Here is a 15,143-nt window from a genome sequence, read left to right as displayed (position 1 = left end):
ATGAAAACTAGATATAGTATATGGTATAAACTATGCACCAAAAAGTGTGATATAAGATGAACCGGGCCTTGAAACATAATATGCAATACATTGTGCGTAATGACAGATTCATTGGAGAGCGCGAGATAGCACAGGCACTAGCGCTTGCTATGTGATATGCACCTTGGAGTGTAATATGCACAGGGCAGTGTTGTGTAACCTAAGTAGTCTCTAAAGTTGAAATATAAAATATGTGCTGGGTAGTGTAACATTGCATATGCACTGTGACAAAGATATGGATCCCAGATTATAATATGTATGGCATAGCGCTGTGCTTTTAACATAGGCATCGAGGAAGGCACGTTAGATGGGGCAATATAACCCGTGCGAAGGCAAGTGTGGCATGACATATTCACGGGGTAGTGTTACAGTAAACATGTGCTAGAGAGTATCATAGTATACACACTAGCTGTTGGAATTTAAAACAGAGTGGTGTGGAATTCGGCGGGCATTGGTGCGTGTAACACATCATTAGGCTCAGCAAGGAGCACGCTGTGACTCTCAAGTGAGGTTTGTCTCCTTTCCAGAGAGTAAAATAAAAAGTATTACACATCCCGCGGTGGATGTGTGTTTTATTAACCGTGAGGAGGTTTCTTGCATAGTTTGGTCGAATTTTTGTTGAATCCCCTTTGAATGGCTTGGTGTGCATGTGTATTAAATGTGCCCGTCAATAGCTATCCATGTTTGGATAAATAAACGACAAGGGTGTCTACTTGGAGAGTACCCACCAGCGGGGGCGCCGGGATTAGGCACGGTAGGATGTCAGACATGTCAGAGCTTCACTAGCGGTGTGAATACATTCTACATGGATTCATTGTATGCATAGTCGCCTTTTAATGAATATCATGCAAATCGTCATGGTGATAGGTACATACGGTTTGTCCAGCATGTCCTAGGTGTTTCTATAAATATATATATTTTTTTAAATAATAAAAATCAAAGGCCGGCCCCGGTGGATGGGATCCCCGGGGCCATAAGTGGCCTGAGGAGGGGGGCAACACAGCCCCCCTCCTAAAGAATAAAAAAAAAAAAAATAGGCCATGACCCGGGGGTTGGGGTCCCCGGGGCCGATAAAGGCCTTGGGAGGGCCAAATTAATTTTTTTCAACAAACAAAATTAGGGTGCAGGCCCTGGGGGATGGGGTCCCCAGGGCTAATAAATTAGAAAAAGAAAGGGGGCCACACAGCCCTCCTTCTAAAAAAAAGACCGCCCCCCTCCTTGCAGCACTCTGCAAACGCGCCCCCTGGCCAGTTGTAAGTTGAGGAATTAATTCCCCTTCAATACTGAGGGTCCCTGAGGGCCAACTAGCCCAACAGGTATCTCCAGTATGCGCCAGGGAGCTGCGTTGCAGACAGGTGTTCTGAGGCCACGCCCCTTTTTACACCTCCATGCAACGCAGCTCTGTGGCGCTTACTGGAGGTACCTAGTGGGCTAGTTTGACCCTAGGGACCCTTAGGATTCAAGGGGACTTAATCTCTCAACTCAGAACGGCCACAGGGCGCGTTTACACAGTGGTGAAGGGAGGGGACGGAGCCTGAGGTGACGTGTGCAAACACGCCCTGTGGCGCGTTTTTAAGTTGGGGAAATAATTCCCTTCCAATCCTGAGGGACCCTGGGGTCCAACTAGCCCACCAGTTGCTTCCAGTAAGAACCACTGCTCTGCGTTGCAGAGAGGTGGTGCAGGCCGTGCCACTTTTTACACCTCTCTGCAACGCAGCTCTGTGGCACTTACTGGAGGTACCTAGTGGTCTAGTTGGACCCTAGGGACCCTCAGGATTCAAGGGGACTTAATCTCCCAACTTAAAACGGCTACAGGGTGTGTTTACACAGTGGGGAAGGGAGGGGACGGGGCATGAGGTGACGTGTTCAAACACGCCCTGTGGTGCGTTTTAAGAGGTAGTTTTAATCCCCTGCCCTATTATATACTAGGGGCTTACAGAGGAGGTCATGTTAATCACAGGGGGACCCCAACGCATAGTGTGCCCTAGTGTATGTAGGTGTTTTCACTGTATTCTGAGTGTCTTTTAACCTAGCACTGGCTCTAGGACTGGTTAGTCAGACTCAGTTACCACCAGTATCCGTCTGAAAAAGTTGAGGGTACAGGATGATTTTGCAACAAGGCTTGTTTCTGCTCTTCTGTTTGTTATTTCTGCACGTTATACTTCTTCCTGCACTTTTCTTCGTCTTTGAGGACTTCTGTTGCTTCTTTCTGCATTTCTTTTTTTCTTTCTGTGCGTTTTTCCTTCTTTCTTCACATGTCCTATCTCTGTAGGCATAGCTAGAAATTAGCATTTAAAAAACCTTTGAAATTCACTGAAAAAACCATAGGTTTCAGGCACGTTATAGCTAGGAATTAGCAATTAAAAAACCTTAGAAATTCACTGAAAAAACCATAGGTTTCAGGGGCGTTATAGTTAGCTGAACTTTTCACTCGTACAAAACCATAGAAATTCCCCCGTTATAGTTAGTTCAGCTAACTATAACTCGTGCGCCCGCAATGCACTGCTGATGACGTCACATATTACATCACTGATGACATGGTCAGTGACATCACTCATGACATCACTCATGACATCATCCTTGTGATAGAGTGGCAGACCTCCTCTCCCCCTAATATAACCTTTGATACACACATTCAAAAATAGAAATTAAAATTTTCAAAACAATGGACATACCAATACCAGTTACAACAACCTACTCAGTAATTGTAAGATCCACATCCACTCATTCACCAACAGTCCTATACAGTCACTCATACATGTACTTACTCATCATATGTACTCATACACCTATACATCCTGTTACACAACGCCACTCATCCATAAAGTTACTCACACACATAGTCACTCATGCTAATAAAGAATCTAACATCCGTTTACCCGCATATACAGTTATACACACACCACCACACTTACTTCTACAGAAACTTACACATACTTAGTCTTTTAAACAATCACTTATAGAAACACATACTTATTCATACAGGAACTCTTTCAATCTCTCACTCTCACATATACTCACTTATATACACCAATAGTCACATATACTAGTTTAAAACATATGTAGTTACTCATAGAGACACTATTGAGACAGTCATTCACTCACTAACACACTCATCCACCCATACAGTCCTGCACACATGCTGTCTTCAACACATACAAACAGTGAGTCACTCATTCATGCACCTATGCACTACGTAATACCCCCCACCGAACCATACAGACATCAGACACATACTGATACTCAAAAACCAACTAATAACCCATATAGACACTCATGTAGCTACTCACCAACCCATGCAGCCACTTATACACAAAGTGAGAGACTGATACAGATATTTATACATTACTCACTAAGCCATGTATTCACTAAGATACACTTAATAAGTCAGTTATACAATCAATTTTTCAAAAACAAATCATCCATTTAGACACTTATATACCCATTTATTCTTCCATCGACCTTGAGATATACATATATAAAACATATGTAATTTTCAGAAAAACACACATTCACTGGATGATGACATCAGTGATGTCATCAGTGATGTCATTTGAGATGTCATCAGTGATGTCATGAGTGATGTCACTGACCATGTCATGAGTGATGTAATATGTGACGTCATCAGCAGTGCATTGCGGGCGCGCGAGTTATATTTAGCTGAACTAACTATAACGGGGGAATTTCTATGGTTTTGTACGAGTGAAAAGTCCAGCTAACTATAACGCCCCTGAAACCTATGGTTTTTTCAGTGAATTTCTAAGGTTTTTTAATTGCTAATTCCTAGCTATAACGTGCCTGAAACCTATTGTTTTTTCAGTGAATATATATATATATTCCTTGGATTCCCTCGCTTCCTCCGTTTTTCAGCGAAAGTCATGGCACCACAGCAGGGTAAGTTTCAAAATTAATTTATTTCAACACCATTGTGCAAATTGTGCATCAATTAAGACGGATATATATTATTAAACACTCCCCTTCACAGCAGGAATGCCAATGCCGTGTCTTTGCGCAAAATTTCTTTTATTTGTCAACTGAAAATGTTAAACGTGTTTCGCCTGCCCTGCAGGCTTGCCCACTAACGTTAGTGTGGAGAAAAGTGGTCCCAGCATACAAATCATTCAAAACAAAACATTAAAAAACAGTTCACCCAAAAACTCAAGGAAATTCGAATGCCATTTAATCACATCAAATAGGTTTAAATGTTTAAATGAAGTCCACAATTTGAGCAACAATTTGTTAAAGTATTACACGTGCCCAGAGAAAGGGGTAAGGGAGTGAATGAATTAGTGTGGGATTTGAGAGGAAGTGAACACAATGATAAATACACTAAATTACAATCAAATTGATCGGCATACTTAAATCACTGCCGCATAATACATACAGATCAAATCATGGTCACAATATCAACAGTTCTAAGGAATGCCATATATAAACGATCACAGTGCATCATGTACTGGTGAAAATATTGGCAACGGTGTTATGTCGACGTTTCGACCCCTTGAGTGTTGTAGGTGCTCGATGCGACCTTACGAGATGGGATCTTCATCAGGACTGGGGTAAAAATGGATGGAGGGTGGGCACCTAAAGAAACAAAAATGAACGAGTGTAAGACTCATCAATCTCTATTCTGAGGGACTGAAATAAATGAATTAAAATTGTACACAGAAGTTACCATGTCTGTCGAAGGACAGGCCTCTAGGACGTCCGAAGATCGTCAAAGAAAGAGGGGTTGAGACTCCTCGGTGGTAACAACAAGGGCGTAGAGAGTGGTGAACACCTAAAATCAAATTAGGTAAATCAAAGCACAGAAAAACGATATTTGTTCAAAAAAATCCCAGCAGCCAGCTACTGGTGACCTGTGACATCGTGTCCTTATATACCAGCATTCCCCAGATACCTGCCTTGGAAGTGATGAGTGAAGTTCTTAATACCCGACCATCACCAATGAGAGTTCCAACAGAGTTTATAATCCTACTTTTGACGATTGCTATGCAAAAACATTTTTTTGTCTTTCAAGGAGGTCACTACGTTCAGACCAAAGGTGTTGCCATGGGAGCAGCCTTTGCTCCTGATCTAGCAATAATCTACATGGACCACTTTGAACGGCTATTCATCTTCAACAATAATCCATTCTCTGGCAAGATCAATTTATGGAGACGTTACATTGACGATATACTCCTGATTTGGAATGGAGACGCCATTGAATTGGCGGTTTTTCATGAATGGCTCAATCAATGTAATGATAACATTCAGTTCACGATACACTCTGATGCCAAAGAACTTGCTTTCCTGGACATCAAGATCTACTGTGAGGACAACAAATTGCACACAACACTGTATCGGAAACCTGCTGAACGCAATTCCTTACTCAGATACAATAGCCACCATCCACGCGGCCTGAGGGATAACTTACCTTTTGGACAGTTTTTGAGGATCCGCAGAAACTGCACTAAAAAAGAGGACTACCTGGTCGAATCTGAGGATCTTAGCAACCGACTACTAGTAAGGGGGTATCCGAGGAGATTGGTCAAGAAAGCACGCAAGAGGGCATGGTTCAATCCCAGAGAAACCCTCCTAACGCCCAAGGCCAAACAAGATGGGGCATTGCAGAGAATGATTTGTGTCACCACTTTCTCCACACAGAGCAATGCAATTAAGAAAGTGATCAATCGACATTGGAAATTGGTGGCTGATGACATCGACCAACTGAACCCGCCGATGCACTCCTTCAGGAAAGCTAGAAGCGTGAAGGACTATGTAGTCCACTCCTTCCTGGAAACGGCATCAACACCAACCGTCCAAGAACTTTGGAGTCTGCCACCAGTAATCGGACATTTTAAGTGTGGTCACTGTAAGGCCTGCGAAACCACTGACACAACAAAGATTTTTACATACAGAGGACACTCGATTACTCTTAGTTCATTCACTAATTGTAACTCTCTCAATGTAATCTATGGTATTAGTTGCCCGTGTGGCTTACTCTATATTGGACAGACACAACAGAAGGTCAAATCTAGAATTCTGCAACACCACAGCAGAATCCGGTGTAATGTGGTGGGTGCCCCCCTCGTTGAACATTGTGTCTCAAAAAATCACAAGCCGGATGATCTTAAATGGCTGGTACTTGAAAAGGTGAAAGTGGGTCCCAGAGGTGGCAATTTGTCAGCTATTCTTAATGTAAGAGAATCTAAATGGATGTCATTGATGGACACTGTGGCTAATGGGCTTAATGAACTCGATGGCAGCAACGCCCAATTAGCGGTCCTTCGAATCTAATCTTTATGTATTAGATCTGGATATGGTATATCTGTTTTTCTTCTCCCCCCTAGGTCAAGGAGTCAACATCTTGTAAATTCATTGTTTACCAATATACACTAATGAGAATTGATTTCTAGTGTTAAGCCGTTTTAATTAATATGTATACATTATACAAATGATAACGTATACTGTTTGATTTGTTGGGCCATTAATGTTATCGATGTTGTGTGCTAGACTCTTACGGTCATATCATACATACAGGCACATTAGTATGCGCTAGAATGTTTACATTCCTGTCTTGTTCATGAACTGCAATACCTATAGACTTTATTGACTCTGTGATTCCATCCTTCCGTTAACCACCTAATCATAGTCTTTTCTTCATTACGTTTTTTAACCGGCATCTAGCGCCAGCATGGTAACGGAGATCACGTGTTGACCTCGCGTTTCCCGACTTAAAAATACGAGCTCTCGGCGCGCTTCCCTATTCACTTGTGCAGCGGAAGCATAGATCAAGGGTAAGCATATTTTTGAAGCTCCTATTTGACTTCGGGGTTTTTGACAACTATCCGTTAAATCTTGAACTGCCCAGTGTGGCCACTCATTCCAGTGTTACTTGCCCGCATTTTCCCTCAAGTGCCGTGTTACTTCCCGACACTCTGTCTCGATTGAATGCTCCTTAGTTTGCTACCACCATGATCCTACCGGATTCATGCATGGGACTTAGATGTCTCCCGCAACACCTCTCAGAATCATTTCCCATTAGCTTTAAACATGTGGGCATTTCTGATGACCCATTCGTATTTTTCGACTGTTCATTTGCAGGGTCTTTTCTTTTTCAACCGATTATTTACTCTCCTCCCTACCTCTTTTTAGATTTACTCCCCGACGGCGAACTAGCGGTGTTTAATTCCCAGCAGTTCATCAGTCCGAATCACTTTTGAATACCGTCCCGGTATTGCTGATCGCCGAGAACCTTAGGATTCAATTCGACAGAACAGTGTTCTGCGGTAAACCAATTTTTTCGCTTACTGTTGGAGCGATTTTTTTGAACAAATATCGTTTTTCTGTGCTTTGATTTACCTAATTTGATTTTAGGTGTCCACCACTCTCTACGCCCTTGTTGTTACCACCGAGGAGTCTCAACCCCTCTTTCTTTGACGATCTTCGGACGTCCTAGAGGCCTGTCCTTCGACAGACATGGTAACTTCTGTGTACAATTTTAATTCATTTATTTCAGTCCCTCAGAATAGAGATTGATGAGTCTTACACTCGTTCATTTTTGTTTCTTTAGGTGCCCACCCTCCATCCATTTTTACCCCAGTCCTGATGAAGACCCCATCTCGTAAGGTCGCATCGAGTACCTACAACACTCAAGGGGTCGAAACGTCGACATAACACCGTTGCCAATATTTTCACCAGTACATGATGCACTGTGATCGTTTATATATGGCATTCCTTAGAACTGTTGATATTGTGACCATGATTTGATCTGTATGTATTATGCGGCAGTGATTTAAGTATGACGATCAATTTGATTGTAATTTAGTGTATTTATCATTGTGTTCACTTCCTCTCAAATCCCACACTAATTCACTCACACCCTTACCCCTTTCTCTGGGCACGTGTATTACTTTAACAAATTGTTGCTCAAATTGTGGACTTCATTTAAACATTTAAACCTATTCGATGTGATTAAATGGCATTCGAATTTCCTTGAGTTTTTGGGTCAACTGTTTTTTAATGTTTTGTTTTGAATGATTTGTATGCTGGGACCACTTTTCTCCATACTGTTCTCTACCCAGGTCCCAGTGACTTTATATGGGTTTACCCTTTTCTTTAACCACTAACGTTAGTGAGCAAGCGAAACGCGTTTAACGTTTTCAGCTGACAAATAAAAGATAATATTATCGGACCGCGCTTGGGAGGTCTGTTTTGCCAACGCGCACTCTGCTTTGGAGGTGGTGGGTAAACCTAAGCAAACGGAGGAGTAATATATATATATATAAATTAAAAGTCCAAATAAAGTTATTTATTATAACATTATTTCGTATGGAGTTCTATTTTGACACCCTGCCTCTACTATTTTCTGTGGAGGGTGTTGCAGTACCAATGGTTGGCTGTGAGTGGTTCTGGTCTTACTCCCTGTCAGCGCTTTTTTGGGACATTTTTGACTGTTATAACTTTAAAAGGGCTGTTTATGAATAGCAAAAGGCTTATCATTTTGCGTGCAGATGTCTGTCCGTTCTTTCACCCTTTCTTAGTCCTCCATAACTCACTAATTACTCCTCCCTAAACTCCCATTTAGTAGTAGGTAGTCTATATATTCCAGCAACTTCCCCTGCTCACTCCCTCGTTGACTATTCATCTGCTCTTATGTGTGTTCAACAATTTATTTCCTCACAAGTCACGCGTGTCCCACATAAGCCTGTGCCTCAAAACTTGTAACTTGTGCTGTGATCCACTATATGTTCACTCACAGCTCGGATCTATTCAGCATTATTTTTTTAACATGACATGCAACTATATTCGTATCTCTGAGTTACCACCAACAGCCTTGAAAAAGCACCGGGTATTGGACAAAAAATGTGCTGGCTGAAAAACAACAGAAATTCGAATCTTCTAAACAATATGTTCAATGCAATATAAATTAAAAACAATAACATATTCCAAAGGTTTAATCGTATGTTTTTCTTTCATACCTTCCTGTTAATTCTACACTTTAATGTGTTTGTGTATTTGTGACAATTATTGTTTCTGCTTGTTTGGCAGTTGCATCTCATTACTGTAAACTGGGAAAGAGAGCTCGACCCAGAACAGATGCACAAATATACCATATTAATTTTTTTGTTTGGCAAAGGACCACACCTATTATTTGACTGAGTAAATTAGGGTCTTCCTTTAAGCATGTAAAGCCTCTAAAGGTGCTGAGTTTCATTCTGAGGTTCTGCAGGAACTTCACATATGTTTTCTATTGGAATATTATAGAGACATCTAAATAAGTGTACCTGTTCAGAATGAAAATGCTTTAATATTAAAAAAACATTTATTGTTCCAGAAATGGTGGGCAGGCCAATTCAGAAATTGGGACGTGTCCTAAGAAGAGGTATGCCTGGGGCAGTCATTCAGGCTTCTTTTTCTAGGAAAAAGCCCCATTTACCTGTAAGTCTGTCAATATTGCTTTGCAGAAAGTAAATAAAATGCTAAAATGAACAAATAATTGAAAATGTAAAACAGGAAAAGATGTAGGTTATTTGTTATGTAAAGCTCGTCTAAATATGTAAATTCAAATATTCACAAAAACTTTAAATATATCTCACTTACCTCTGGCACACGTCGACCTCAGGTTTGGATTTAGCGACAGCCACCCCACTGTGGATTGAGAAGGCACCACCAATTATGTAATTGCCCGGAGTATGAAATTCACTGGTGGGACTTCCATTTTGGCAATCAGTCGCCAGATGTTCAGGGCAAAACAGAAGCACACTGAAAATAAATATGCAAGCGGACATCCTGCAGGCTAGGGGAGAGCCGTACAAATATTTGTCCAACAGGCACACTTGACTCAGATTCTACTGCAGGCATTTGCATTTTTTTTTACAACAGAGTGGTATGTTTTGCTTTGTTTTGCATGATGTATAATTGAAAGAAGGAAAACTGACGTGTAGTGATGTAAGTGTGACAAAGTACAACCTACATGCAGGGTGTTTTAAGTGGAATGAAAAAACAAGCATTGGCATAGCCAATAGGTCTCGGCTTTGGGGCGTTGTAAGTGTTTAGACAGAGCTATTGGCTTTGTTAGCGTTTTTAATATGTGTTGTGGAGCATTGTGAATGTTGTGCACCATGATGAAAATGTATAAGTTATAATAAACAAAGTGTTATAACTATTTCTGTCATCTTATATCTAACCTAAAAAACATTATATAAAACTGAAGTATTGTACTAAAAACCAAGATTAATACAAAAAATGTGTTCTAGTTTATTTGTTTATGCAAAGCTGTCAATTTTTCCATGCTTGTTGTAATTCATTTTTGTTATAGTTTTTACTGTTAGGTGTGGGATATAAACAACGGGAGGGTGGATGTTGTGAAATAGTATTTTAATTAGATAGGAGTAGTGGAGAGTTATTTGGGGAGAATTAATAGATGTCAAATTTTTATGCCACACTGAAGTGGTGTGGAGTGATGCTGAGGTGGTTGTGAGTAGTGGCGGAGGTGATGCTCAGGTGATCTGGAATGATATTGAGGTGATGCTGAAGTGGTGGTGCGCTGGTTCCGAGGTGATGCTTTTGTGATGCTGAATGATACATAGGTGGTACTGAGTGATGTTGAGGTGGTGCTGAGTGATTTTGTGGTGATGAGTTATGCCGATGTTGTGTAGCTGAACTGGTACTTATGTGGTGCCAAGTGATGTTGTTTTTGTTCTGTTTTGAGGTGTTGCTGTATTGATGCTGAAGTGGTGCTGCCTTGGCTCTGAATTGCTGCTGGTGTGGGGCTGTGCAGTTGCTGAGCTGGTGTTGCACTGGTGGTGGTGCACTGATGTGGAGGTGGTGCTGTGCTAATGCTGAGAAGGTGCTGTGTTGATAATGAAGTGTTGCTGCAGTGCATCTGAGGTAGTGCTGTGATGATGGTGACTTGTTGCTGCACTGGTGGTGGTGGTGCACTGATGAAGAGGTGTTAATGTGTTGATGCTAATAGTGTTATGTGGTGATAAGGTGGTTAGCTGGTGCTGTGCTGGTGCTTAGGTGGTGCTGTGGGGGGAAGGAAGCACGCACCACAGCTGTGCATTTTGCAAAGATGTCAAAGGTAGCATGCACCACAGCTGCGCAGAGGTGTGAAAGGATGGGCGCACCACGGTGCCGAAAAAACACGAATGTTAAAAGGTGCAGTCAATTTTTAAGCTGTGTACTGTGCAATGGGGGAAAGGAAGCATGCACCACAGCTGTGCACTGTAGAGAGATGTCAAAGGTAGGCATTATTTAGCATCCGGTGCCAGCAAGCACTCACAAAAAGCAATTGCTAATAATTAAGTGCCCATGTGCGCACCGTCAGACACCGGCTCAAATTAAGCCCCCAGCAGGGGCCTGCGTTACCCCCCTGGATCAAGAGAGCACCATGAGCCTGGACTACTACACACACAAACACACTCAAAGGAACTTTCATACAAGGGACACCTGGTACACAGCGGCTGATCTGTAGGCCTCCTGTAGAGTGAAATGTGCTGGTTTTCTGAACTGTCCCCGTGTGCAGGCCTCCCACGGAAAACTCTTTATTTAACAATATTGCCAAAAACAAAACATCTTTTAATTCTCTGTGTCCTTTATTTTGTATAGTAGGCACCTTGTTGGATGTTTGGATGGTTTTGGCATATCAATATAATCTGTGCAGCTGAAAAATTAAATAACGGTGGCAGCGTGGGCCTGTTAAGGGTATTAACATTCCTGCAGATTAACAGAGCCGAAACACTTACATCTGTTGCACCAATCTCGGTGCCAGCAAGCACGCACAAAAAGCAAGTGCTAATAATTAAGTGCCCATGTGCGCACGGGCAGACACCGGCTCAAATTAAGCCCCCAGCAAGGGCCTGCGTTACGACCCTGGATCGAGCGAGCACCAAAAGCAATGTGGGGAAAGCAAACACGCACCACAGCTGTGCACTATGCAGAAATGTCAAAGGTAGCACGCACCACAGCTGCGCAGAGGTGAAAAAGGAAGCACGCACTACGGTGATGAAAAAACGCTAATGTTAAAAGGTGCGGTCAATTTTTAAGAAGGTACCGAAAAAGAGGCGACTATAGAGGCCAACTACATAGTACAGCAAATGTCTTGACAATAACATACTAATGCAAAGATAACGGTACAGGAAGAGAGTGCTGACATAGATGAAATGCGAGTGCTGGAAAAAGAAGCGCGCACTCTTCTGGTAGTGGAGTCTGTCCCTTGGCCGGGGTGGAGGGGACACTCCTTGTTAGTATCTTATTGTCATTAATGCGAGTGCTGGAAAAGAAGCACACACTCTTGTGGCGGTGGGGTCTGTCCCTTGGCCAGGGTGGAGGGGATGCGCCTTGTAAGGAAAGCTGCAAGGTCTTGAAATGAAACATGATCCACAACAGATGGCACACTGCACGCTGCCGCTCGCTTCCGACAGCTAAACTCTGTGGGAGTAAACATTTTCAGAAAAGGTGGGACATACACCCTCCTTTGGCCAATTGCGTGCTTTCATTTTTGAAAGCCACACGCAAAGGCCAATAGCATGTCTGGAAAATCGAACACCACACGCACGCGTTTGCAGAAAGTCTGAAGTGATTCCAAGAGGCCTTCTCCTAGGGCAGCGCATGCGTGCTGCGCTAGGCTCGACCTAACAAGAGGCCTTCTCCTATAGCAGCGCATGCGCGCTGGGCTAGGCTCGACCTAACTAGGGGGCTCTCAAAGGGGCGTGGCCAAAGTAATTAAGGGCGTGGCTTAAAACACGCAAGCTAAAATTCTTTGGTTAGCATAGTGTGCCTCCTGACTGTATATAGATGCGTCCGTCATTTCATACAGATAAATAATACAGCAAGTAACATTACACCTACAGCAAGTCAGGGCTATTGGCTTTGTCAATGGTTGTTAACTGTGTAAGATAAATAAGCAACAACTATGACTTTGTTGTATAGAATATTAAAAATGCTTTAGTTCTGAAATTATGAGACTGTAAAAGAACTATAATGAGTCTCTTTGAAGTTACATCACAGGCAGTGATGGGTGATACTGCTGCAGAGTTAAGATTGTTTTTTCATCCTAAGCATTAGGGCAAAAATGGAGAGCCCCATAGCGACCCGTTTCAGCACCTGCTTTCTTGAACTGCCATTGCTGAGCACCAAAAGGACCCTTCCCACTTAAAGCCCTGCCTGTATGTGAATTAAGTATGGGATAAAATGCCCACTGCCACACTTTACAAGAAGTAGCGGACTGGGACAGACAATAGGCCTAAGCTCCAAAATTAAAGTGGCCTCCATTAGCGTACACGGCAGCTTAAAAAGTGGAGCAGATTTGTAATTAGGAGCAGTTTTGAACTTTTAAAGGCAGTTGTGTAGCTATTCTGCAAGGTATGGGAGACTGCATGCATTTGAGCTTGATGCCGGTAATATTTTATTGATATCAGAGAAATCATCAGTAAAAACCAGCCCAGCAGACCATACAACATTCCCACAAACAGCCCAAAAAAAACAACCCATACACTGACCTGTCAGACTAGCCCTTCTGACACTGCCAGACTGCCTTATGGGCCTGTCCGACCCTGTTTATTAGAATATCGCAAGTGAACAATAAACATATTGAGAAACGTGGAAGAACAGCTTTTTTTATGACACCACAGAGGTCCATCCTCACCTCTCATTTCCTTTTACTTTCAGCACTTAGTCAACAACCCGTCAGTGGTGGTCCCACCGCCATCGTAAACATGTTTTCCTGCCCGCCATCTTATAATGGCGGGCGGAAAGTTGGAGGTCGGAAAGACTGACCGCCTTGCATCTGACGGGCTCCTTGAACCCGCCGGTGCAGCGGAGGGGGTTGTATTCCCTACAATGGTGGTGGTGCCTGCTAGCCACCGCCATAGGGGTACAATGTCCCTTTTCGTCCGCCTTTTCATGGCTTTTTCCCGCAATGAAAAGGCAGGTGGATAGGGACTTTGGGGGGCCTGTAGCGGGTCCCCTTACACCCTGGCCCTCACCTGTGGGTTTTGGAGGGCACTTATGGTGTCTCCCTACATATCCCTGTACCATGTGGCAGGCACCGCATGGTGCCGGCCACGTAGTGCAGGGATATGTTAGGTGTCTCCAGTTTGCACTGCGGCGTGTGCTGCAGCCAGCAGCACCCGCCGCAATGCAAAACATAGAAATTGCAACCCCCATGGTGCCGGTCACATCCTAATGCCACTGGCGGGACCGCCGACAGACTGTCGGGCGGTCCCATTTACGAAAGGGTGGTGGTTGAACGTAAGTCCAACCGCCATCCTAATCAGCCCCTAGTCCCAAGTGCCCTCTTTTGTAAGAGAACTGGTTGCGGTTATAAAAATATACACATGCCATATGTATTGCAAAATAAATTACAACAATATGTAGCTTCTAATCGGGGTTAAATATATTGTAAGAAGTTTAATGGAAGTACATTGTAAAGGTTGCTTTGTTGTTTAAAATGTGTATTCCAGGCCCAATGTATGGATGAAACTTCTGCTTGTACATACAGCTATCCCAAAGGTATCTTATATGGCTGATTCTATTATTGACTTACCCTACATGTTTACATCTTTGAGGCAGCTAGAAGACTGGCTTCAGGCTTTAGATCACTGCTCAGCAGAGTACTGGACTCTCCTCTCCGGGCCCTGAAAGATAGATGACTGGAGGCAGATTTTACAAAAAGAGGGGTGCATCCAATGTTACCTGTCCCTGGCAAACCTCCCCTCTGCTGAAATATGATCAGTCCCCAGTAGTTTGGGTCTCCCACTTCCTTCCATGCGTTGCATTTTGTGGGATGTATGTTACATGTGTCACATGCAGGTTGTAAAACACATGCCCAATTGAAAGCACACAGTGACTGACCCTCAAAATGGGTCGAGGGGTGTGCTGAATTCCATGCACATGTTACCCTGTGCAATTAGCTGTGGTGTGGACATAACCTCAAAGACCCTTTTGTATGTTCTGTTAGTCTGGTTGAGGATGGACTAAAATCTTCCTCCAACCCTACTCTCTGCCCAGAAATGGTTCTGGGAGCTTGACAGGGAAACCACTTGCTTATCTATCACATCTGTTGCCCTCCCTGTTTATGCGCTTTCGTTGCTTCTGTTCCCCTAAGGACTGGAGTT

Source organism: Triturus cristatus, chromosome 1_2 (genome assembly GCF_964204655.1).
Source record: "Triturus cristatus chromosome 1_2, aTriCri1.1, whole genome shotgun sequence".
Taxonomy (NCBI): Eukaryota; Metazoa; Chordata; class Amphibia; order Caudata; family Salamandridae; genus Triturus; species Triturus cristatus.
Note: the sequence above shows the minus strand (reverse complement) of the source record.